The sequence below is a fragment of the Dendrobates tinctorius genome, unplaced genomic scaffold, assembly GCF_039654945.1.
Source record: "Dendrobates tinctorius isolate UK_male_01 unplaced genomic scaffold, ASM3965494v1 ptg000028l, whole genome shotgun sequence".
In the NCBI taxonomy this organism is placed as follows: Eukaryota; Metazoa; Chordata; class Amphibia; order Anura; family Dendrobatidae; genus Dendrobates; species Dendrobates tinctorius.
Window position 1 is genome coordinate 84,004,592 of NW_027361696.1, and position 26,360 is coordinate 84,030,951.

A 26,360-nucleotide genomic window follows, 5' to 3' on the forward strand; every position below is an offset into this window, starting at 1 on the left:
GTCTTAGGAAAGTCTCCTAATGCGGTATGATACACTTCTTCCTCTTCCTTAGCAGGTTGAACCGGTATGGGTTAAATGGCTTCTGGTTCCGGTTGGATAATTTCTGGCTCTTTCAATGTTTCTGGACATAGTTTCAGATTGTCTCTAGATACTAGTACTGATGTTAGTCCTCTGTTTTTGCTGATAAGGCACATTTTTGGGTTGTTCACTCTTGTTGGTAAAACTGTATAGGGAACGGTTTCCCACTGATTGTCCAATTTATTGGTACGACGATTTCTCTTGAGCACTTGGTCACCCAGTTTTAATGGGGTTGCTAGAGCATTCCGGTTGAAAGTTCGCTCTTGTCTTTCTCTAGTTTGCTGAAGGCTTCTTTCCACACTTTCTTGTATTTGGCGATACTGCTTTTGCGGTATGGTATCCCAATTTGAGCCTTGAACGTCTACGTCTGGTTTCAGAATTCCCATTTCTAGATCGATTGGTAGTTGGCCGGGTCTTGCACGCATAAGGTAAGCTGGGGTGCAGTTGGTGGAGCTTACCGGGACATGGTAAATAGATCTACCAAGTCAGGCAATTTCTCCGGCCACTGATTTCTTTCCGATTCTGGTAAGGTTTTCAGTAGATCTATTACAATATGGTTCATCTTTTCGCATAAGCCGTTTGTTTGTGGATGGTAGGCCGTCGTCCGGATCTTTTTGCAACCATACATATTACAAAATTCTCTGAAGATCTCTGATTCAAAGGCTGTACCTTGGTCTGTGAGTACCTGTTCTGGGTATCCATGGGGTCTACAAAAGTACGTTTGGAACGCCTTGGCTGCTGTTTTTGCTGTCAGATCTTTTACGGGTACTGCTACCAAGAAGCGTGAATAATGGTCCACAATGGTCAAGGCATGAACATAGCCGGACCGGCTTGGTGTCAACTTCACGTGGTCTATGGCAACAAGTTCAAGTGGCTGCTTGGTGATTATAGGCTGCAGTGGTGCTCTTTGGTTTCTTTGATCTTTTCTTCTAAGGTTACAAGGGCCACAGTTTCTGCACCATTGTTCAATTGATTTTCTCATTCCGACCCAATAATATCTTTCTCTTAGGAGTACTTCGAGCTTTTTCCATCCAAAGTGACGGCACCATTGTGGTAAGCCTCTAGGACCATTTTCACATCTTGTTTAGGCACGATGATCTGCCAGACCAATTCATGCGTTTTTGGATTAGTGTACCTTCTGCAGAGCTTCCCTTGGTACAAGAACATTTTGCCTCTCTCTTTCCAGAGCTGATGCGTCTCTTCTGGAGCATTCTCATCGGGGTATGCACTTTGCTCAGTCAACAGTTCTTTCACCAACTTCACAGCCGGATTGCTATCTTGTGTGTCAGCCCATCTATGGTGTGCCAACGGGTTAACATTCACCTCTTGTTGTTTCTGGTAGGTACTTGACTGATGCTGTTTTGCCTTGGGATGATGGAAGGCTGGTAGTTCAATCTCTTCAAGCTCTTCCGGTTCTTCTTCCACGTCCCTCAAGTGTGGCATCCGGGATAGGGCATTGGCATTTCCATTCTTGCGGCCTGCTCTATACTTGATCACGAAGTTGTAATTGGACAACCGGGCTATCCATCACTGTTCTAGCGCACCTAATTTAGCCGTATCCAGGTGGGTCAACGGGTTGTTGTCAGTATAGACGGTAAATTCTGCAGCGGCCAAATATTGTTTGAAACGCTCAGTCACAGCCCAGACTAATGCCAGTAGTTCCAACTTGAAGGAGCTGTAATTTTCCGGATTTCTTTCAGTAGGCCGGAGCTTCCTACTTGCAAAGGCGATGACTTTCTCCTTGCCTCCCTGCTTCTGAGACAGGACGGCTCCTAGTCCCACATTACTGGCATCTGTGTAGAGGATGAAGGGTTGATGGTAATCTGGGTATGCTAGAACCTCTTCTCCTGTTAATGCCTTCTTTAGCTTCTCAAAGGAGTCTTCCCTCTCATCACTCCACTGGAAAGGAGGATTTCGGTTTGAAGGCTTCTTCGTCTGCCCTACCAGGACGTCTTGTAGGGGTGCTGCTAACTTCGTGAACCCTCTTATGAATCTGCGATAGTAGCCCACCAGTCCCAGGAATTGCCTCACCTCTTTCACACTGGTGGGCCCTGGCCAATCCCTTATTGCGGTTACTTTCTCAGGATCCGGTGCTACTCCCTCTGAACTCACAACGTGTCCCAGGTACTGTACCTTTGGCTTGAGAAGGTGACATTTGGATGGCTTGATCTTCATGCCATATCTGGATAAGGCTTCGAACACTTCTGCCAGGTCTTGTAAGTGTTGTTCGTAAGTTTTTGAGTAGACGATCACATCGTCCAGGTACAGGAGGACGGTCTCGAAGTTCTTGTGTCCGAGGCAGCATTCCATCAGCCGCTGGAAGGTACCGGGTGCGTTGAAGAGTCCAAACGGCATACAATTGAATTCACAGAGACCCATTGGTGTGGTGAATGCTGTCTTTTCTTTATCTCTCTCCTCTCAGCCACAGGGACTTGCCAATACCCACTTGTTAAGTCTAGGGTGGAAAAATAATTAGCAGATCTTAAAGCAGATAAGGACTCTTCTATCCTAGGCAAGGGGTAGGCGTCTTTATGGGTAATGTTATTAATCTGCCGGTAGTCTACGCACATTCTCATGGTTCCGTCCTTCTTTTTAACAATCACTAGAGGGGCCGCCCAGGGGCTACAGCTGTCTCTTATTACCCCAGCCTGTTTCATCTCCCTGAGCATATCTTTTGCACATTGGTAGTGAATGGGTGGTATGGGCCTATATCTTTCTTTTATTGGTGGGTGGTCACCAGTGGGGATTGTGTGTTCTATCCCTTCTATCCGTCCGAAGTCCAATGGGTGTTTACTGAAGGTCTGTTCATATTCCGTCACTAGCCTATACACCCCTTGTTTTTGCTGGGTATGGGTTGAATTTGTGCCCACGTGCAGCTGTTGGCACCAATCCTCCAATTCTCCATGTGAGCCGTTGTCTTCCACCTGACAGGTTGGTTCTAAGGGCCCAATGGTCGTGATGGCATTGTTGTCAACAGTATATAGCTTTGCCACTGTAGCATACCTTGGCAAGGTGACCTCTTCCTCTCCACAGTTCAAGAGCCGAACCGGCACTCGTCCCCGGTGTACCTCGGCTACCCCTCTTGCCGAGAGTATAGTGGGCCTACTGTCAGTGTACACTGGTTCTACCAAGGCTTGATAATTTCGTCCGTTCGTACCAATGGCTGCTATACACCATACCAGCATTTCTGTTTTTGGTGGAATTACAATGGACGTTGGATCACTTACCCTCACACTGCTGATTTCTCCACCTGCAACCTCTACCTGTTGCTTTAGCATCAATACTTTTATTTCCCTCCGGAGAACTCTCTGCTGGCAGGATTGGGCAGTTTCAACAATTTGCTGTAAGACAGAAATAACTTCGGAAAAGCAGTTTTCTAACACATTCATTCCTATCAGTACAGTTGGTTCACAGTTCCGCCGGTCAACATCAACAACAATTATACCCTGTTTCTTCAATTCTACTTTACCAATCTTTACAGTCATCTCTCGGAATCCTAGTTGCGGTACCAACTTACCATTACTGGCCCATATATCTAGCCCAACATCAGAGGGTCCTTTATCAATATCTGCATCAGCCCAGTACCTCTTATAAAGGATATATGGTATAGATGAAATCTGGGAACCGGTGTCCAGCAAAGCATTGAGGGGGATTCCATCCAGCACAATAGGGATAACGGGACGTCCTCCGATGTACTTGTCGTGCCAAGGTGTTGGGCCTTGAAAGTTCATTCCTGTGAAGCGGCCCGCATTCCCAGGGGATCCTTGTTTAAATCACAATCTCATGCAAAGTGGCCTGGCTGCTGGCAACGGCGGCAGATGGGCTGTCCATCCGGTTGGTAGCGGTCGCTGGGTCGTCCTCTCCACATTGGGTATCTCCGGGGTCTCATCCATGGAACATCCTCTCTACGGTTCGCCAACTCCATCCGGGGTCCTCTCATCTCCTGCATCGTTTTAGCCATTGAAGCAACAACATCAGTTAAAGAGTCAAGCTTTTGTTGAAGAGCCTCATTGGTGCTGGGCTCCAGGGACTTAGCACTGGCCCCGGACATAGCTGATGTCACTGGTACACCCGGTTGCTGAGATGCTTCTGCCATGGGGTGCGCAGGATCCTGATCCCAAGGTGCCTCTGCCAGCTGGAGACGTATAGCACTCTCTTTTAACTGGGCAAATGTCAATTCAGGGTCCTTAAAAGCCAGCATGCTCACATGACCCCTGTGAGAAGGGGTGTAGAGTCCTTCAATGAATTGATCTTTTAGCAGCTTATCCGCTCTAGTGTTAAAAATGGGTTCAGCCAATGTAAGTGCTTTAAGGGCTTCCTGCAGGTTTAAGGCAAAGTCTCTCACGCCCTCATTGGCTTTCTGTTTGCAATTAAAGGATTGTGCTTTAGCTTTACCACCGACTGTGGGTTCAAATGCTGCTTTTAATCCAACAAATATACGTTCAACAGTGTCTCTGAGGTCAGCTGCCCATGCTGTGACTTCCCGCTTGGCATTGCCTCCTAACTGTGCTATCAGATACCCAACACGCTGCTGTTCTGGCATGGGGAATATGTTGAAATGGGCCAGCATCTGTTCCTTAAAATCATTGAGGGTATTTGGCTTACCTTCATACCTCAGATGCCACGGGGCGCCCGGGGTATATGGCATCAGCAGCGGCATAATGAGCGCTGCTCCTTGCGCCACTGTACCATCGGGCGCTTTGTTTACATTCTGCCCTTCAGCTGCAGTTGCGTCGCCGGGTGCTTCAGCGTCCCCGTGCTGCAACATTCTGTGCCCCCTTAGTTAATCTGGACCCTTTCGGTCCTCTGCTTCCGTCGGGATAGTGTAGAATCGTTCCACTGTGCAGCCGGATTCGTTTTCCCCTTTCTCTGGCGTCATAGCCCTCAGCTGAGTGCTGCCCACAATGACACGCCCTTTTTGCTCCCGCTCGCCACTCGCTCTGTAATGGCGGATTCTGAAATTTTTCTGTCAGATCAGGGTTCAGGCTGTGGCGCAGTTCAAACAGCAGTCTCGCGCCCTGGCAGTTATGAGGTATTTACCTCAGAGGCTGGCGGCCATTTTAACTCCATGTTAGTCAATGGGAAAAAGTCAGATTCAATGATTCTCAATGGGGACAGCAATTTTTCTCTAATAAAGTCAATTTTAGGTCTTTTTCTTCCGAATTTTCACAATTTTGGGCTCAAATCACGGCACACAATACCCGAATAGCGGGCACGGTGAATCCTGTTCGTGACGCCAATTGGTGACGCCCGGGAGACCATGGAATACCCAGCACCGGATCGGTGGTGTCCTTGCTTCACCTCTGGGGAATGTCACGGGTGGCTTGACCCGGTGCTGTGGCCTCAGGCGATGCACAGTGCAAAAGGGGGTATTATGAGGGGACTTGAAGAGCACGGGCACTTACTTGTTCAGCAGCGGATTCTCTCAGCGGTAATGCTCCTGATCTTGGGTAGATGGCTACTGTCCAAATGAAAGTCTGAGACACTGGAAACGGTTAACCATTTTACTTCAACAAATAGGGGTTACAATAAGTCCCGTCACCGGAGTCTGTATGGGAACTTTTGGGTTACTCTGGCCCTGCCGGGGCTTTTACCTCCTATTTTGCGCTGTTTCTGTGTGGCCCTGCTGCTGTGTGTGAACTGGCTGCCGGCCCAATCTGTCCTCTCCGGGTCTTGATTCAACGGGCAACTCGAGTCCTTTCCTTTTCTTACCCCCTCCGGGAGTACTGCTGAACTCTATACCTGTTGCTGCATCTGACCCTAGTGAGGCTGGTATCACCTCACGTTTTCCGGTTGCTGTATTATATATAATGAATGCAGCCACGGATCCGGTATCCGTCTCTGCACCTGTTCTGGGTAGTAATTAGTGCTACCCGGTTCTTAAAATGTCCTCTTTCTCTGTCCCTTTTTCCTCAGACCGGTGTTCTGTTGGCCCTGAAATTGTCAGTCAGTCCTTCAGGAGCCTGATACTGCTCCTCACACTCTGACCCTCCAGATCTGAACTCCTGGGAATAACTGACTCCTTTTCCTCAAGTCAGAATTGATATAGGGGAGTCTCTGGAGCTCCCCCTTCTGGCCGGAGGTGGTAATGCAGTGTTCCTATTCTTGTTTGTGTCTTGTGTCAGTAACTCTGTGGTGACCCCACTTTTGTGGCAAATACCCCTAGGGGTGCCACAGTGCCATGCAGAGTGAGGACTGCAGCGCAGAGGGGGAAGGATTTGCAGCACTGCAACATGCATGAAAATGCAGTGGGGTGTCCAGAGACACAGCAGAGTTCCCCAGAGCACCTACATGCTGCAAATTCCCTGGCCAAGGGTTAGGTCAGAGGTCTCAAACTGCATTCCTCAAGGGCCACAAACAGGTCATGATTTCAGGATTTCCTTGTATTACACAGGTGATAATTTAATCACCTGCACAGATAATGATTCCAGCACCTTGTGCAATACAAGGAAATCCTGAAAACATGATCTGTTTGCGACCCTTGAGGAATGCAGTTTGAGACCTCTGGGTTTAAAGAAATTGCAGACTATAAAAGAATGGTCATTTTCAATCTGTGCTATACCAAGATCAGCAGGGACCTGATCAGTATCAGCTTGACCACCAGCAGCATGCTCAGGCATATGTCATCAAAGCTCCCAACTAGGTTGGTGAAAGGGTGACACCATTGACTTTTCCCCTTTGCTAGGTGCTTGCATGGATGCCTCCTATCTTGCACCTGTCGATGAACATTCAGAAGCACCATCAGCAATCAGATCCAATTCTTTGTCCCAGCAAAGCGTTCAGCTGTCCCCATTCCAGGCCTTGGAAGGCAAATGCAAATACCCAGCCATACACCTGTAGGGAAGGTGTCCTGACGGACGGACGGACGTGTCAGAATAGAGAAAGATAGGTTTGCACAGTTTAGACAGGTGTCAGTTACTACAGTGGGGAAACAGCTAGGAAAGTGTAGTGGACGTGCAGTACCTTGGGTTGACCATTAGATGGCAGGGAGGAGTGTGAGCAAAGGACTTGACATCAGCTTAGGGCTTTAGAAACCGTTGGTCATGGGGGGCGGAGTTACAGTGACAGGGGACCGGGAGAGATATAAATACTGAGGGAGGGTTCCAGAAAGTTCCAGTCCCCAGGGGGAGCTCAAGTGACAGGAGGACTACGACAGTCTGGGAACTCTGAGGAAAACCAAACCAGAGAACGTCAGGGGGGTGGTCCTGACAGGAAAGTACCACAGAATAGACGAGGCATCGAGGTAAAGAATACCGTACTGAGAGAGACTACTGTTCAGTAAAAGTACTGTTGGTTACAGGCCTAGGGCGGCCACAGTGACGGATCTGACAGGAGTGTCAACAAGTGAAGAGGGGACGGTGTACGCATACACGTCCCCAGTGTAAAGTATGGTGTGCGGGGAAGTGGCTCTGGAAACGGAGGGCCGACAAGTAAAGCGAAGTAAAGTGTATTGCCTGGAGGCTAGGCCCGCTGAACACCGAGTTGGAGAGCAGAGACTGCGGGAGGAGCCGCGTGGTGACGTGACGGAGACCGCGGCGCCGGGGAAGGTGAGAGTTCCCCCGGCTCTGCCGGCGGCTTCACAAGTGGCCCCTATCATTCTGTCACAGCAAGCAGTCTCCAGCGTACCGGAAGGTCTGGCTGCAGAGGGCCCTATGGTATATGCGGAGTTGAGCGAGGCCCCTGCCCCCGTCCCTGAGCCATCCCGCCCGGAGTCACCAGGGCGGAGCTCATTTGCAGAAGACACGGCTGTGCTCCCTCGGCTGGAAAAAGCTCCATCACCTGAACCGGCCGTCACTCCGGCTCTGCTGGAAGTTTTGGATGCAGCCTACCCTGCGGCCACGGTTATGCCATCGTTAGAACCGGCTGCGGCCTGTTTGACAGAACCTGTGGACCAGCCTTCCGGAAACACGGCTGCTCCCATCCGCCACCCGGCCCCAGCGGCTGCTGGGCTGCAGAAACCATCGGCCGCCTCTGTCCCACGCCCTTTCTCGGCAAGGTCCCGCCCACCGGACTCTGGGACTGGCGCGACACCCTCCGTTTGGGTTGCGGAGGTGATAAAACAGAAGATCCGGGAGCGGGAGGTATGGAGCCTGCTTCACTCAAAAGGGGAGGCTGGCATGGCGGTGGAAAGATCCCGGGGATGGCTGGTGTACACCAACACGAACATGAGGTATGGTTTTATTCGTGACCAGTCTGGCCAAAAAGTGTATGTGAATGTAGCCTCCATACGTCATGGCCAGGCCCTGAAAGAAGGGGTCTCCGTCTCCTACTATAAGGAATACTGCCCCCGCGGATATTACGCGGTGGCAGTACTGTCGGAGTCTGAGGAAAGCGAACCCCCGTGAAAAGGACTTGGATGGACACTCTTGGTTTCCCCAGGGGTTCCACGGCTGTGGGGCCCTTACTACTGACCATCAGAAGGTGGATTGAACTGTCAGGAGTTCGTTGCACCGTTGTGCAGGTCAAAAGGACAGTTCGCGGTCAGATTTTAAAAAAAAATGTTTATCTGTGATTTTTATTTCTGTTTTTCTATGTTCCTCTTACAGGATAGTCCATGTTTACTTGTTAGCCTGACAGAGCGGGGATACGTAGAAGAGAGGGAGTGTCCATGTCTAAGGAAGGGGGGGGGAGAAGACATGCAATGTTCGTGTTATATGTTGGTTTTAGAAGCAAAAGAAAATGGAAAAAAATATATAAAAATGGGTACTTGTGCTATTATAAAGTTGTTTAATATATAATATGCCAAAGTAAAATGCAACAGGTCCGGGTAAGGGAAGGTCTGTGGGACCAACGGGAAGTGTGAGATCCGAAGAGGGGTCTATGTGTGAAGAGGGTCTGGGAGACCGAGACGCCGACCATGACATGTAACTGAAAGAAAGGTAAAAGATTTGGAAGACGTGAGAGAGACAGCCGTCCTAGGTCAGGTTCCCAACACCACGGACACCCCTGAAGGAGGAAGGCGGGCGCTGGTAATGATCTGGTAGTTGTGATACCTCGATCATGGCGTACCAAATAGTGGAAGGTGACAGTAGGGGAAGGTACATGCCATAGAGAGAATATGGGTGTACCTAGCCCAATTTGAAAGATGTCATGCGCGCTGGTGAGTAGCAGTAGGCTGCTCAGAGCATAGTGCTCCCAGTATGGTTCGGCCCCCGCAGGAAGTGGGTTTGGCCCAACAGCTGGTCCGACAACAGCGTGGAGGTGAAGCTTCAGAACGACGAAGGCAGGGACGACGATTGTCGAGGACGACAATGGACAAAGGAAGGGAGAGTGTAGGGAAGGTGACCTGACGGACGGACGGACGTGTCAGAATAGAGAAAGATAGGTTTGCACAGTTTAGACAGGTGTCAGTTACTACAGTGGGGAAACAGCTAGGAAAGTGTAGTGGACGTGCAGTACCTTGGGTTGACCATTAGATGGCAGGGAGGAGTGTGAGCAAAGGACTTGACATCAGCTTAGGGCTTTAGAAACCGTTGGTCATGGGGGGCGGAGTAACAGTGACAGGGGACCGGGAGAGATATAAATACTGAGGGAGGGTTCCAGAAAGTTCCAGTCCCCAGGTGGAGCTCAAGTGACAGGAGGTCTACGACAGTCTGGGCACTCTGAGGAAAACCAAACCAGGGGGACTGAGGAGAGAGAACGTCAGGGGGGTGGTCCTGACAGGAAAGTACCGCAGAATAGACGAGGCATCGAGGTCAAGCATACCGTACTGAGAGACACTACTGTTCAGTAAAAGTACTGTTGGTTACAGGCCTAGGGCGGCCACAGTGACGGATCTGACAGAAGTGTCAACAAGTGAAGAGGGGACGGTGTACGCATACACGTCCCCAGTGTAAAGTATGGTGTGCGGGGAAGCGGCTCTGGAAACGGAGGGCCGACAAGTAAAGCGAAGTAAAGTGTATTGCATTGAAGTGCGGTGTACTGCGGAGGCTGTCAAGTGGGCGGCCAGAGAATAAAGCTTGGACCTGTTGTACCTGGCATTTGCCTCCATCGTGTCTCTGTTACATCTCTGCGCGGTAAGAAGAGGGGCCACCCCCCATCCTCCCAGCCCGGCCCACCGACCCTACACACCTACAGGCCATAACAGTAAATGGCCACATTTCCAGACTGCTTGCCCTGGAAATTTTGCCATTTAGGCTTGTGGACACTGAGACATTCTGCAACCTCATGGCGGCGGCCGTACTCGGTCCCTAGCCGCGACTATATTTCCTGGCCGCCCCGCCTTACACCAGCACGAGTCCCATAACATCACCCATGCCCTGACCAGCGTAATTACTGGGATGGTCCACTTAATGACAACACGTAGGCAAGTGCTTGTGGCCAGGGATGCTACATTTCCCTGATGGCACACTGGATAAACCTTGTGGAGGCTGAGACCGAGTCGCATGCTGGGACGGCACATGTGCCATCATCACTTAGAATTGTGGGGCCTAGTTCCATCTTGGCTTCTTCCACCCCTTAAACCAGTTCCTGCACCCCCTCATCCTCCTCATCCCCATCTCAGAATTGTCATCTCGGAGCACATCGTCCATGTCATTTACAGGTTGAAAGCACTGCCTCAGTAAAGAGGCAACAGGCTCTGCCAAAACTAATTTGTTTGGGTGACAACACACCACCGCAGAGTTGTGGAAAGGTAAAGCAGACCAGACAGATCTAAAGCTCTCCCCGCTGAACTTACAACCAGGCATGGTCGTGTGTGATAATTGCTGTTGTCAGTTGTACCTGAAGCTTGTCAACCTCGCACATGTACCATGCCTGGCTTTGTGAGCAGCAGAGTCCAGTAGTTGAATATCAGCTACAAAATGCCCGTCGGTATTCATAACAACTGATGAGTGGGCATGGCCATGTGACATATGTGAGATTATACAAAACTTTGAGGAATCAACCAAGGTAGTGAGCGGCAATTATGCCATAATCAGCATAATCATCTCATTTCGGTGTCTACTCATACTCTCACTGCTCACAATTAAAAAGGAAGCTTTGCATGTGGAGCAGATGGAGATGGAAAAGAAAGTACTGAGGGTGATATTACCCAGTCGAGCCCCATCTCATCTTTTCAGCATGGATTGGGTGATAATGAAGAGGAGGAAGAACAGGCGATGGTTGCCTGCGCTACAGAGGGCACTGTTCACACCAGCTTCATCCCATCAGTTCAGTGTGGATGAGTGTAAAATAATGCATATCCTGTAAAATACTCAGGACTAGTTACCAGATAAATATATAGTGGTTTATTTGGTTTCTTCCATCAAAGAAAGGTTATTACAGAAAAACAGGTGAATAAAAATAGGTGAAAGAGAAATTGTCCATTAGATCATGTTCTGAGATCCCACATGGCAAAAGCAACATGTATTCTTCTTCTCTCCGAGATCCTGAATAGCAAATGGCTGCTGTGTCTCAGTTCGGCTTCTCACATCGCCGTCAAGTAATATACCAGCTGTTATGTCATGTCATCTTGCGTCTGTCTCTCATGATGGTGAGGGAAGAAGAGAGCGACCTCTACAGTTAGCCATGAATTATATACGTCTCCTAAAGCACGTGGTCTCTACATATATGGAGCTGTCTTTCTACCATGAGCCAAGCTTAAAAATAGCCTATGTCATGTAAGCTAAAGCATTCTACAGAACTGGGTCTTATAAGAAATTAACGGATTATTAATATTTAACAATTCCCCCTTTTGAGGGAGACAGACATTAATTGGAACCCTCAAATATAACGATCTTTTTTCTTCTTTTCTTCTTCTTTGACAAAATAATTTAATATCAATAATAATAATAATAATAATAATAATATTAGATTACCGTTATAAGTACTCAATGACATAATTGATGTGAATTCATGTTATGGTAAGTCGTGAACAATATTCATATAAAATATGTATAATTATACTTCCCTATGTCTAAATTGAAGCATCTCAGGTCCAGTCATCATCATCTGATGTCATCTGGTCTTCATTTTGATGTCTTCTGTCTTCTTCTTGGTTCTTTTAAAAATACAGTTTTCTTATAGCATATAGATGTTGTAGGAATTGTGTGGTGTATCAAATCAAAGTCCATAAATTCAAATGTTGATAAGAAACAAAGTCTATAGATGAAATGCAGCTTTAATATCTGTGCAGTGTCATCTTTAAAAACCTGGGCTTACATTGGCTCGCCTTGGATATTCTGGAATCCTCCATCGGTACTGGTCTTTGAACAGGTGTGACGTCTTTGGTCAGCAAAGCAAGGGTTAAAATGACTCTTCCTTGCTAAACATAGCACCATAACCAGTCCTTGTCCTAATGCACAGGACATATGTCAGGGTTGTAGCTTCCTGATAATTACCTTCATTGTTCACCAGCTTTCATCGAAGCTTTTCAGGTGATTGAAAACCTCTGGAACTTGATAAGAACGTGATAACACCGTTCATCTCAGCATCATAGGATCATCGTCCTCTGGTTGTCAGGTTAGACACTTTAATTGTGACTGTCGGTGGTGGATACTGCACTTGTGACTGTCAGTGGTGGATACTGCATTTGTAATTAACACAGTCTATTACTCAGTAATCATAGCTTTGTTACCTTCTGGGATTTCTGGATCGCGGCATTCTTCTTCTTGCAACTGATAAAAATCAATGAAGTTTAGAAATGTGAAAAGTCTTTATTAACATAATTTCAGTATCTTGCTTGAAGTCTTCATTCCCTATTCTATACCAAATCTGGTAATTTCCCTATCCCATAATATCACAGCGTACCATAGCAATCAGTAATATCCATATAATTATTATCAGAATTTGTACTGTATATGGATTTCAATATTTGAAATAATAAACCAATAATAAGTGATAATACATTATTATCCATTTTTTTCATGTGATATAACATTTTTATGTCATAGGTGTAATTACCTTTTTCAACCCATAGGTGTCACTGTGTTTTATGTAACCAGTGTTTTCATCTTTATTAATAAGGAATATATTTATTATACTAATAATATGTAGGAATGTATAGCCATGAACCAAAATAAGAATATATGAGTGAGCGAATGAATGAATAAAAGAATTGTTGCATATAACTCAGAAGTGAAACATTTTCTTAGTAATAGAACCATATAATTGCTATATTTAATGAAGCAATATTCTCAGTAGATATTACTTTACTAAATATTGGTGAAAGAATTAAAAATAATTAAAAATAAGAATAAAAATAAAAATAAGAATAAGGCCTTTATGTTGATGCAGAGTAGTTATGTCTTCAAATTATGCAACTTTGCATGTAATTCCTCTTAGTGTAAAGAAATGACTCTTTATAATACTTGTTATTATACCCAATACTTATACCATTGTACCTTATTAATATTTTTTCCTATTAAAATGTGTGAAGAAGAAGTATTAATCAAATGTGATTATGTAGTCAGGATAAAAAACATATTTCCCCCTTAATACCAAAAAATATTGTTTCATGAAATAATTCATTTATCAAAACCAAAATTAAAAATAATTAATGTATAAATTATGTGAATTTATACTTGCTTATACCATTATTTGACTGAAGATGTGTAACCATCAAAATTAATTTGAATATCATAAAATTATCCTTTGGAAAAATTAATTTAAATGTAGTTTAAGATTAACACACTTGGACAGAGAAGGAAGGTCCACTATTCCCAGATGCAGCTGGTGAATACCAGGCTCTGTGCTGGTGCCTGTTTAAAAGAGCTAAAGCTGATAAGGAAAGAATAGATTTTCTTCCTAAACTATTTTCTATTTTGTTGTGCGATTGCACTTATCCACAATTAACTAAATCAAGAAATAATAATTACTATAGAAATATAGAAATATATGTTTGTATAGATAATATTTCATTATGTATCTTAATATTCTAATAATTTCCTAAAGATAAAAGCTTTGGGGGTTTTTTTTTTTCCTTTCTCTCATGCATTCAGGATCCTGAGGTCTCACAAACGTATCACATTACTCGCTCAGCAGCTGCTCATACACTCAGTCACTGTCACTCAGACTGTGTCACATATTAACTTTATACCTCACATATGAAAGTGTGATGAATACACGTATTTTAACCCAAATTATCCTAATTATCAATGCATTGTAAACTATTTCAATTTAGTCTCTTAATATTTCTTTGAATATTCCCCAAATACACATGACATAAATATATGTATAGCTATACTTGACATTTAGGCCTGGAAAAAAATTCCATTGCTTTGCAAAAGTTGAGACCCCCTTTAAAATTCTTTTCCTAAGGAACAGGGACATAGTATACTGGTCTGGTATACTTATTATTAGAACAAGGTTGAAATTTTCACCTGTTGAGGTTGTCATTCAAACCATGCAGTAAAAAAGCACACACCCAGAACATTTTAAAAAGCAATTGGTTATTTCCTTTTAAGGGTTAGATATATAAAATCATGCAATTATTGCAACATCCTGTGTAAATAAAGGCATAAATCCTTGGAAGAGAATTTTCCTTGATTAAGTCCTGCTTTGAAATGAAAATTCTAAGGAAACATAAAAAATAAGGTTAATATCATATTCATATTCTAAATATTATTACTGATGTAGATTTTAATTTTCATTAAAAAATACAGTTCTACTATTTCTACTTCTACAAACACTCTATATATATACTGTATGACTATGTATATATCCACAAACCATAAAACTACAGGATTATACTCTATAACTCACTAATTGTATAACACTGTTACACAATATATATTACTTTTTCTAGCCAATTCCTACACCCATACTTATTTCTCTGCAAAAAATATCCTGAAAGGTTCTTGCCATTTTAAAGCTGATAGATTCTTGGAGCAGAGTATTCAGTTTACAGGCCATGATGTCACTCACCACCTGTTTCTGTCTGTTAAATTCGGCCATCTTTGTTACAGAAAGAAAATCAGAACTCATCATTTTTCTTAATTCCATTTGTGTCTTTTCGGTGTTCTTTTGCATCATTCCATATGGCTTATAACAAACATGTGATCTCCTTTGTACTTCATATATTTGGGGAAAACTCATTTTAGAAGGTTTTGCTAATACAGGCTTCTGATAAGATTTTACTCTGCCTGTCTTTCCAAAATTAGCACAATTTACTTTCCTTTCACGATTCTCGTGTTTCCTGGCAAAATCAAGAAATTGCGCACATTCAAACAAAGAATCTTTTTGTGACGCAATAACACGAGATGCAGGATTTAGAAACCAAAATTTGCTTACAAAACTCCTTATGAGGGACGGTGTTTTGACATTCTCACTCAGCATTTTGTACAAACGTTCATATATGGACATGAACGTAAAAATACATTCCTTCCGACCAATCCTTAATTTTTGAAGAATATCAATATCTGGATGATTTTCATTTGATGAACAAAAAATGAGAATTTTTAATCTGTCCTTATCAGTTAAATTCTCATGTGTCTCACCAGATAACTTTAAAGACAATCTCCTAGCAAAATTTACAGGGATCCACATTTTGAACAACTGATTCTTCTCCTCGTTAGATAAATCAAATTTTCCAGAACAACTTTCAAAGATCTCAGAGTTTCTATAAACATCTATTTTGTTGTCATAAGCAGGAATTATTTGGCATATCTTTATCAAATCCTTCCTCACGCTACTTCGGATTTGGGCCTGTGAGTCTTCTATTTTTAGTGGTACGTCTTTCCCTTGTACGTCCTCTACGTCAGTTCTGAAGTCTCCTCCTACTTCTCCATCTTGTTCCACGTCTGCAAGGTCACCTTCAATAGCTGCTACTACTTGTAACTGTTTCTCCACATTACAGTGAATCTCGGGAATATCACTATCCTCTACACAATCATTTTTAGATTTCTCTGACACAGATCTATGAAATATATCTACCATCTGTAGAATATTTTTTAATCTCTCTCTTTCTCTATTGAAAAACTTAGAATCTAACCTCTGATTCTCGAGTTCACACTCGGCATATAAACTTAACCATAAAACTTCTGAATTAGAATTGTCTACAGACTTAAATTTCAATTTACTCTGCTTAGCAAGACAATTAATGACATCCATTTCTCTTACCTTGAAATGTCTCAGCTCCTTTGATGGACAACGCTGGGTTCCTGTCTTCACACGTCTGGCTTAGGTCTGGTACTTTTGGCACTTGTAGTACTTCTCAATCTATCTGGTACTTCTTACTTCTAGGTTCTATGTGATTCTTGTAAGTAGTGGAATTCCCGATAACTTGCACATATGATTTGACGTTAGCAAAGTCCAATCCCCCGTGTGTGCAAGTTGAGGGAAATCCGCAAAAAAGTACAAAAATTCAGATCTGGCTGGCTCTCCAATGTAAAATAATGCATATCCTGTAAAATACTCAGGACTAGTTACCAGATAAATATATAGTGGTTTATTTGGTTTCTTCCATCAAAGAAAGGTTATTACAGAAAAACAGGTGAATAAAAATAGGTGAAAGAGAAATTGTCCATTAGATCATGTTCTGAGATCCCACATGGCAAAAGCAACATGTATTCTTCTTCTCTCCGAGATCCTGAATAGCAAATGGCTGCTGTGTCTCAGTTCGGCTTCTCACATCGCCGTCAAGTAATATACCAGCTGTTATGTCATGTCATCTTGCGTCTGTCTCTCATGATGGTGAGGGAAGAAGAGAGCGACCTCTACAGTTAGCCATGAATTATATACGTCTCCTAAAGCACGTGGTCTCTACATATATGGAGCTGTCTTTCTACCATGAGCCAAGCTTAAAAATAGCCTATGTCATGTAAGCTAAAGCATTCTACAGAACTGGGTCTTATAAGAAATTAACGGATTATTAATATTTAACAATGAGCTATGAGCTGAAGAGGAGAGGGAGGAGGAGGACGGAGAAGAGATGGAGAGTCATCATCCTGGTGGGGAGAGGGAAGTCTTGCCTGTTTGGAATCTGGCAATCATGACTGACTTTATGTCCCGCTGCATTTCCCGTGACCCTCACATTATATGCATTTTGGCCAACACTGATTACTGATTGTTCACCATTCTGGACCCACGATACAAGGAGAACTTTCCATCTTTCCTTCCTGCGTTGGAGGGTACTAGGAAAATTGAGCAATACCAGAAGGCCCTAATCAAACAATTAGTACAAAAATTCACATCTGACAATGCTGGCAGCAGAGGTTTCTTGGACACACCCCAGGTTATGCAAAGGCAGGGAAACTCTATCAAAGGTCTTCGACAGCTTTATTAGACAATCCCAGCGTCCAGGTTCTGATGCGCAGTGTAGTATGACAAGGCGGAAATAGTTTTGGAAGATGGTGAAGGAGTACCTAGCCAACTGTACCAGCATCCTCCATGCTTTACAACTATTTGGTATCCAAACTGGACACGTGGCATGAACTGTCTTCTCTATGCCTTGAGGTCCTGGCCTGCCCTGCCGCTAGCGTTTTGTCAGAGTGGGTTTTTAGTGCCGCCGGGGGTATTGTAACCGATAGGTGCATCTGTCTGTCAACTGAAAATGCTGACAGGCTGACCCTTATCAAATGAACAAATCCTGTATTGGTCCACACTTCTCACCCCCAACTATTCTTAATAATAAACAAATTAATCACAAAAAAAAAATCACAATAAAATTTCACCAGGTCATAATCGCTGTGATCCAGAGTAACAATTTTAATAAGAAAAAAAATTGATAAAATCTGAAATTTTACATGGCACTTGGGGCCTCATATTGTGCGGAGGACTTTGAGGACATCAACATCATACTGTGAGGGCATTATGCTTTGACTACGGGGACACTGTGGTGGCCATGAAAGGGGCATCACGCTGTGTGGAAACCTAACTAGTTTTGCAGTATTTGTCCATTTTTTTCTGGTGACGGAATAGTCTCCCCACTGTAAAGTGCAAGGTTTTTTCACATTATAACTCTTCAATGTGGCCACTAGATGTCCTCGGTTAAGCTGATTTTCAGTAACCATATTAGATATTGTATTTGGCCACTAGGTGGTGCTGCAATTAATTTGTAAGTGGGTTTGTCATTTGATGAGCTGATACAGTAGTCGGATGTACAGTAACTGTGTAGAATATAATCAGGACCCGCTCCATCGTGGAATGGCTGATTTCTCATTGAGGCCTTATGGATGTAATCCAAAAGGTCCCTTTTTTTTGTTTAATGCCATGTATTAATGCTATTTTCCCCCCTGAAATATCCTACCAAGGTTGATTTAATGTTCTCTGGTACAAGAACAAAGGCATTTTGGTTATGTACACCTGAAGCTTTTGGGCTTTGCCTGCTTTTCGGAGGGTTTTTGGAACGTGATGTGACCGGCTATGTGCTAAAATATATTTTTAAGGGTTGGAACTCTGAGAGATGTTACTCCTAGATTTTTAGGACTGAGGCAGATAGCAGATTATTAATATTATATTATTATTTATTTATTTTTAAACCAACCTGACTGACAGCTCTAGATACCTACTGGGTGACCATCCACTACCTCCTGATTGGTAGCCTGCTCTGCAGCTTGTAAGCGCCCAGTGTGTGCAGAACAGGCTGTCAATCAAAGTGCCAGGAAATGATTACAGTGCTACTCCATCTAAGAGCAGCATAATGTAGGGGCAGAGACCCTGATTTCTGCAATGTGTCACTTACTGAATTATTTGCTGTCATTTTGTTAAAATCACAGTTTTGTTATCTGCAGATCCAGCAGTTCTCTGAATACTGAGCCCTATATAACTCCATCCACATCACTGATTAACAGCTTTCTATTTACATTGTGCATAGGCAGAAAGCTGCCAATCAGCGGTGCGGGTGGAGTTATACAGAGCCGTTGAATATATTTGAGTACCTGGCCGCAGGTTTACTAGCCCTCTAATGATAAACATTTGCTGATAAAACACTGATTTTATCAAAACTGCACAGGAAGTGTCATATCGCTGGAATCAGGGCCTCAACCCCTACATCATGCTGCACTTAGATTTCATAGCAATAAAACCTACTGACAGATTCCCTATAGTTCATCAAAAAAGATCATCAATACAGGATACTATTACAGTGGGCAGGCACAAAGAGCAGTGAAATGTGTGCAAAGGAGAAGTCTTCATGGTGGTCTGACCTGGACGGAGAAGAAAATGTAAAGTGAACCACTATAATTACAAAAGTTGTAACCTGTGAGTCACTGGATTTATTCAATTATATGGCTTGCAGATTGCCTATGTATTGCTGTATGGTGGTAATACAAGTCTTAGTACTGTTCATTTTCCGTAGGGCGGTATTATTCACTTTGTGGCTTCAGTATGATGGTACGAAAGACAAACACATTTGGAAATTAAAATTTTGCCCAGCGTGGTATCCCAGCTGCTGCTTTTACTGATCATGTCATCATCATCTACAGTAAATTAATACAGCATTGCCTTGTTTCTATGCTATCTTCATGTCTGTCCTGGTCATTATGTTATTACCAGGCTCATGGGCCAGCACCGCTGTGTGCTGTACTATACGGAGTGCTCCGGCTGATATTATCACAGGGTGATGCTCCCTGTCATTCATTTACAAGATCCATCTAAGAATAGCTGTGACATGGACAGTTTGGCGATCTAAGGTCAGGGTTTCCTATACACACGTCTATAGTGTTTTTCCATATAGGAGGTGGCTGTATAATAAAATCTCTGCAGATTCCACATGCAGAAAAACTGACACCTTGACGAAAGCTATCAGAATCTATAATTCAGTGGAGTCGGCCATGAATTTTGATGTTTGATGGATGGATCTGGATTCTGTCATCAGGTTTTTGCCCCTTAATCTGAGGCCAGCATAATGCACAGACAGAGACCCTGATTTCAGCGATGTATCACTTACTGGGCTGCTTGCTGTAGTTTTGATAAAATCACTATTTTATCAGCAGGAGATTATCACTAGAGGACTAGTAAACCTGCTGCCATGTAGTCCTCCATATTCATGAGCTCTGTATAACCACGCCCCGCCAATGATTGGCAGCTCTCTGCCTATGCACAGTGTACACAGAAACCTGCCAATCGGTGGTGTGGGAGGGGTTATACAATGCATTCAAAATTATTATGCAAATGCTATTTTTCTCTTATTTTCCTAATTGGTCTATGTAAATGAGACAGTGCTATATTAAAACCATCAACCGTTAGAGGATAACTCACATTTTATTGGATAAACCTTCCAATGATAGCAGGATTATTTTCAAAACTAAAAATAACTCAATTGCATCATATTATTCTGCACGACAGAGTTTCCAAACACTGTATAGGTTGATCAGAAATAAAGCTGTAACGCTCCCAGAGATGGAAGACCCCAGAGAACATAATCAGGCTGAGTTCACACGTGGCGTTTTTTTTCGCGTTTTCGCAGCGGTTTTAAATGCGCAATTTTGCTGCAAAACGCGAAAAATAAGTATCCCATGCAATCCTATGGGATTCCGCAATGCTGTGCTAATGCTGCGTTTTTTTCCGCAGCGGAATCGCTTCACGGTAAAAAGCGCAGCATGTTCATTAATTTAGCGGAATAGCGGCGATTCCACCCACATAGGAATGCATTGTTCCGCTTACTTCCCGCATGTGGCTGTGCCCACCATGCGAAAAGTAAGCAGAACATTTGCGGATGGTACCCACGGTCCGGAGGAGAGGAGACTATGCTCCGGGCTTTGGGTACCATATCCCTGTAAAAAATAGAATTAAAATAAAAAATATTGTTATTCTCACCTTCCGGCGTCCCGCGCAGCCTTCCCGCCTCTCTCCACGCTCCCGGTCCCAGTAATCCTTTGTGAGAATGACCGCGATGACGTTGCAATCTCGCGGGAGCGCGACGTGTCGCGGTCATTCGCGCAAAAGATTACTGGGACCGGGAGCGTGGAGAGAGGCGCGAACGCTGTGCGGGACGCCGGAAGGTGAGAATAACAATATTTTTTATTTTTTTTTTATTATTTTTTTACATTTTATCTTTTACTACTGATGCTGCATAGGCAGCATCAATAGTAAAAATTTGATCACATTTGTCAAACACTATGTTTGAGGAGTGTGACCAACTTGTCAATCAGTTCTCCAAGCGATGCTCCAGATCGTTTGGAAAACGCTAGCATTCTGCAAGCTAATTACCCTTGGAAATCGCTAGTTTTTCCGCGGGAATTTAAAATGCGATTTTCCCGCGGAATGGAATTCCGGAACTCTCGCTGTAACTTCCGCGAGAGTTCCGCTACGTGTGAACGTAGCCTCAGGGATGGATTTTTCGGTGTCCGATCATGTGATCAAAGTAATTCAGTGAATAACAGCTATCACCAAAAGAAAAAAAAGTGTGTCGGATGTTTCAATGATTTCTCTCTCTTCTAACGTGATATACATGTCAGAGAGGAGAGAAATGATGCCCCCCAAGACACCCCAGTACCTTCACCATCCCCCAGTCCCTGCAGATCAGTCCCTCGGCCTGGCATCATCTTCCTGGGAAAAAAATGACAGTCGCATGCACAGTGCGTCCACTGAGATCTGCCGGCTGTTACCCAGCAACAATAGGAAATTTCCATTCTTTGCAGTTGGGCTTAGAGTTGGGGTTAGGGCTGTGTTAGGGTTAGGGTTGGGTATAGGGTTTAGTTAGGGGTGTGTTAGGGTTAGGGCTGTGTTAGGGTTAGGGTTGGGTATAGGGTTTGGTTAGGGGTGTGTTAGGGTTAAGGCTGTGTAAGGGTTGGGGTTAGAATTGGGTTTTTTTCAAAAGTAAAAAAATGACAATATGACGGCTAGTGTAGAGCACAAGTGCTCTCTACTTGAGTTTTCATCAGTTGGTTGGGTATGCCTGGAGTATAGCGGATCCTTACTTTTTGGGGGGTGTCTTACAGCCGTGGGCAGGTACCCGAGTATGTCGCTCGAGCACCCAAGAAATTTGGCACATAACTGAGCACCCGATGCAAACTGGAGTAGCGATCACATGCACTCAACACTAATGACAACCTAATGTTATCAAATTTTGTGTCATACCTGTTGGTTCAAAATGCTCACAATATCAATAGACAAAATCCTTGAGGGGTGTGGTTTCCAAAATGGGTCACTTGTGGGGGGGTTTCTACTGTTTAGGCACATCAGAGGCTCTCCAAATGGGACACGGAGTAGACTAATTGTTCCAGCAAATTTTGCATTCAAAAAGCCAAATGGTGCTCCCTCCATTCTGAACCATGCCGTGCGCCCAAACAGTGGTTTTCCCCCACATATGGGAAATCGGCTTGCTCAGGAGAAACTGCACATCAAATTTTGAGGTTGATTTTTTTTCTTAGTACCCTTGTGAGAGAGAGAGAGAGAGAGAGAGAGAGAATTTTTCAGCCGCCAGAACAGAGTTTAGGGTTAAATTTCCAGCTGAGTGAAGTCTTTCGGGCATGCGCAGTGAGAAGTGCAGATCCTGCCGGCCGAAAAAACGTTGCATGGTCCGTTCGGGCATGTCGGCGGACTTCAAAATTTTGGCGGATCTGCAAAAAAACGGATCCAACGGATGGCCATCCGTCAAGATCCGCCGGTAATGCAACTCAATGGGAAAAAAACGGATCCGCCAAGAAAGATTTTTGCAAAACGGCGGATTTTGACTGATGGACACAAACGGATGTGTGAAACAGGCCTAAGGGGTTAAGTGGTTACATTTACTGAAATCAAAAGCTTTTTCAATCAAAAACATCTTAACAGACCAAGTGTCTGGAGAGCCAATTACACTGGTGTTTAGGGTTCCCATATAGCACCTTGTGACCCTTTGGCTGAATTCAGACAACTGTGTATCTCGGTTCGAATACGGTAAGTACCTCGATGTATGGACTAGCGGCGGGTCTCCTGAGCCGAGCTCAACAGCTTCATCTATACAAATCAGAATGTGGGAAGGAGACCCACAGCCACCCCATGAATCTTGGTCCATATATGGACATCTGAATTCCGCCTTAAATTGAGATTAAACTTCCTTTTTATCCAGAATGAGAAATGGACGATTTCAACGAAGACTTGTATGGAATGCTGTTTACCAGTCCTACGGCATCATGACGTTAGTTTAGACACTAGAAATGTGGTGTCAGGTTACCTTGGAACAGTATTGCTGACTATTTTGGAAAAGAAGCTTACAGGACGGATACTGTCTAATCTTAAAATAATGAAAGTATTGCAGTCATTTTCCTAGATTGCAAAGGTTGTCATCTGCTTCTAAGGCCACATAATGAAAGATTTCCATGGAATACAAACTTACAACAGCTGAAGACTCTAAAAACATTTTCCATGCTTGACAAATTGAATGTTTCTTCTATTAGATATAATCTTGCTCTCTTAATGAATTATTTCAGCCTATTGGTAAATAAATGGAACCCTTCACTTTCTCAAATGCTGTTTCCCTACAGATATACGAGTAATCTGTATGTAAATAGTATTTAAATTGTGTCTACCAAACCTACTGGAGCAAGGGCTTCCAGGAGAAAATGTAGTTAAATTCTCACTGTGGTCGCTCGGTTCCAGTGATCGGGGCAGTGCAGAGGGACTATTACTATCACCGCTGAGCACACAGTGAGCACTGTAATCCCTCCCCAGAACATTGATTGACAGCCAGCTCTGCAGCATGTGTGTGCAGGGTTTGTGCAGAGCAGGCTGTCAATCAATGTGCCAGATCACCCCTTTATCTGTAGGTAATAGTGATTTTAAAGCTAACAGTGTCCTTTTAAAAAAATAATCACATCAGTATGGATTTCTTTTTTTTTTCTGTTAACATTTTGTTGGCAGGGGATTACTCAGGATACTCTCCAAGCGTGTGACAGCAGAGCTTCTTTATTCAGGAACAAGCAGGAACAATATGCTTAATAGATCATAAATAAATAATTTGTGTGTCCCTATCTGGGCAGCATCTACAGCAGGCTGCTTCTCTCATACACAGACACAGGAAAAACAGGATATACAGTCACATGCTCTCCCTGTCGGAGCCTCTGGGAGTTTTTTTTAACTTTATTAACAGCATACATATCTAGCAACTAAACACTCAGACAGGAATGGAGTTGTTGCACCAAACATATTCCAACACATTCTTTTTATTAGTTTTGAATGTTACAAAGTAAATGATCACATTTCATATCTATGATATTGTACAATTCAATAACACTTAAATAAAGCAACATTGAGAGTGTATAAAATGTATATATACTTAAATTCCAAAATATTAGGCTCTATCAAATAGTAACCATTAATATTTGGTCAGAGGCATAGCTATGGGTTGTTTGGAGGGAAGGGTGCAAAACATCTGAGTGGGCCCCTAACTGATAACTTTGATTACAACTATGGTGCCACACTGATATTACAGTCATATGGTCATCATATTCTTTCCTCTGACGGGTTTATACTTTCTAAAACAGAAAAACCATATCTGGTAACACAATACCACAATCCTCTAGTTGTCCCCTAGACCCTAGACATACCACCCGAGCCATTCCGTATGGTGAATTTATGCTTGCCAGACGCATATGCTCAGAGGACGGTAGATTCCATAGAGAGAGCACTATTATCAAAAACAGGTTATGAAAAAGAAGTTATTATTCCTCCTTAGTATCTTCAGCATTTAACAGTCGTATCCCAACCTAGAAATACACTATCTGAGGTAAAAGGTAGCAAGTCAAGCGACAAGAGGTTCAGTACCATCTGTCACTTTTTCTGCATCTTTTATTCGGCAGTTTTGGCAAATAAGAAATATTATCCAAAGAAATCTTTCTATTGTTTGTCAAGATGATATTTTGGGTAAAATGATTTCAGGAGGCTGCAGATTTGTGGCTAGGAGGGGGCGATAATTGTGATACTAAACACTTCGGGTTCCATAGTGAAGAGGTTTCCTACCGGTTAGAGGGGGGAGTTGGCAGAAGCGCCTCATGTTCAGAGAAGACTTTTGGATATTTTAGCATTGACACCAAATACTCTGCTGGAATTTCGGAAATGATTTTTTTTTATTCTTGGATTTTCCTGAGTGTGATATCCTCAGGCCCCAATAAATATGTAATATATGTGATTTTTTTTCCCTCTGTATTGCATATTAAGCACAGGGATTCCTCTTCTGTTTTCGCTACTTATTCCATGCGTTACTGTTCAACTAGTATTTATTTAATTTTTGAAATATATTTTAGGTCCTAGAACTTCTCCCTTTGGCATGTTGCATACATGATGTAAACTCCTTATTACCGTTCAGGCGTGTTCTCAGTCACGTGCTTCTCCTGTCATGTGGTTTGCATTTGCGTCATGTGTTAGCTGATTGGTCCATTGCACTTTATATAAGACTATTGCAATGTATTTTTTATACCATGATTAAGGGTGAGTGACGCTCCAGAAATGCGTCAGTTTTAAATCCCTCATGTGTCATTTAATGGATACAAAATTAAAGAATTATTGACTTTTACCTACCTATGGATGCACCATCTCTTTCGTCTTCCAGCCAGAGACATGGCACCCTTTGGTCCAATCCTCTTTCTTGCATTGGAATTAGTGTGATCCAGCTCCTTCATCTTTAATCTTCACACTGCTCATTAAGTGTCATTTCCATTTGCATGACGTTGTCTAGGACGAGGGGTTTACCTCTGGAATGGGCCCATTAGCCTTTATGTAGTTAAATGATTATTTTGTTTATAAGTTTTGGGGTCACCAATGTTGCATGTGCTCCAGGTTTTCTTATGTTATAATTAAATAAAAGCCTGCTGTGGCCATTTTACTCAAGTCTCAAGTAGTCATGTGTTTCATTTAAATACATTAGGTATTAAAGAGGGGATCTTAAGCACCCGTTACACACTGCGATATCGCTAGCAATATCGCTGTAAAGTCACCGATTTTGTGACGTTGCAGCGATATTGCTAGCGATATCGCTGCATGTGATACTTACCTCCGACCGGCTCCCCCGCTGGTTATCGCTGCTGGATCATTTCTCGTCGTCCACTTCCTGCGGCGCTTCCTGCTGTGACGACGAGCGACGGGTGGAGCCGGGCGGGAGGACGCAGGATCGCCTGGTGTGACAGGTAAGTAGCGACCCCCGTCCCAAGCGATGTCGCTGGTGAGATCTGCCTGAGTGGCAGCTCACTAGCGACCACCTAGCGATGCACCAATGATCCTGGTTAAGGAACAATTAAATGACCAGATCCCTCTTAGCTTGTCAAGGCATTTCCATTTTTGAGCTAAGGAGGTAATAGGTGTGAGACAGGCATTTACTGTATGGATGTGGCATATAATCTATAACTAGTCGTAGTAGTGCTAACGGAGAGATAACAGGTAAGGGATTCTGAAAAATTTGTCAAAAAAGGAACTGAACAGAATCCCATAATGGAGTAATAAGAGGACAT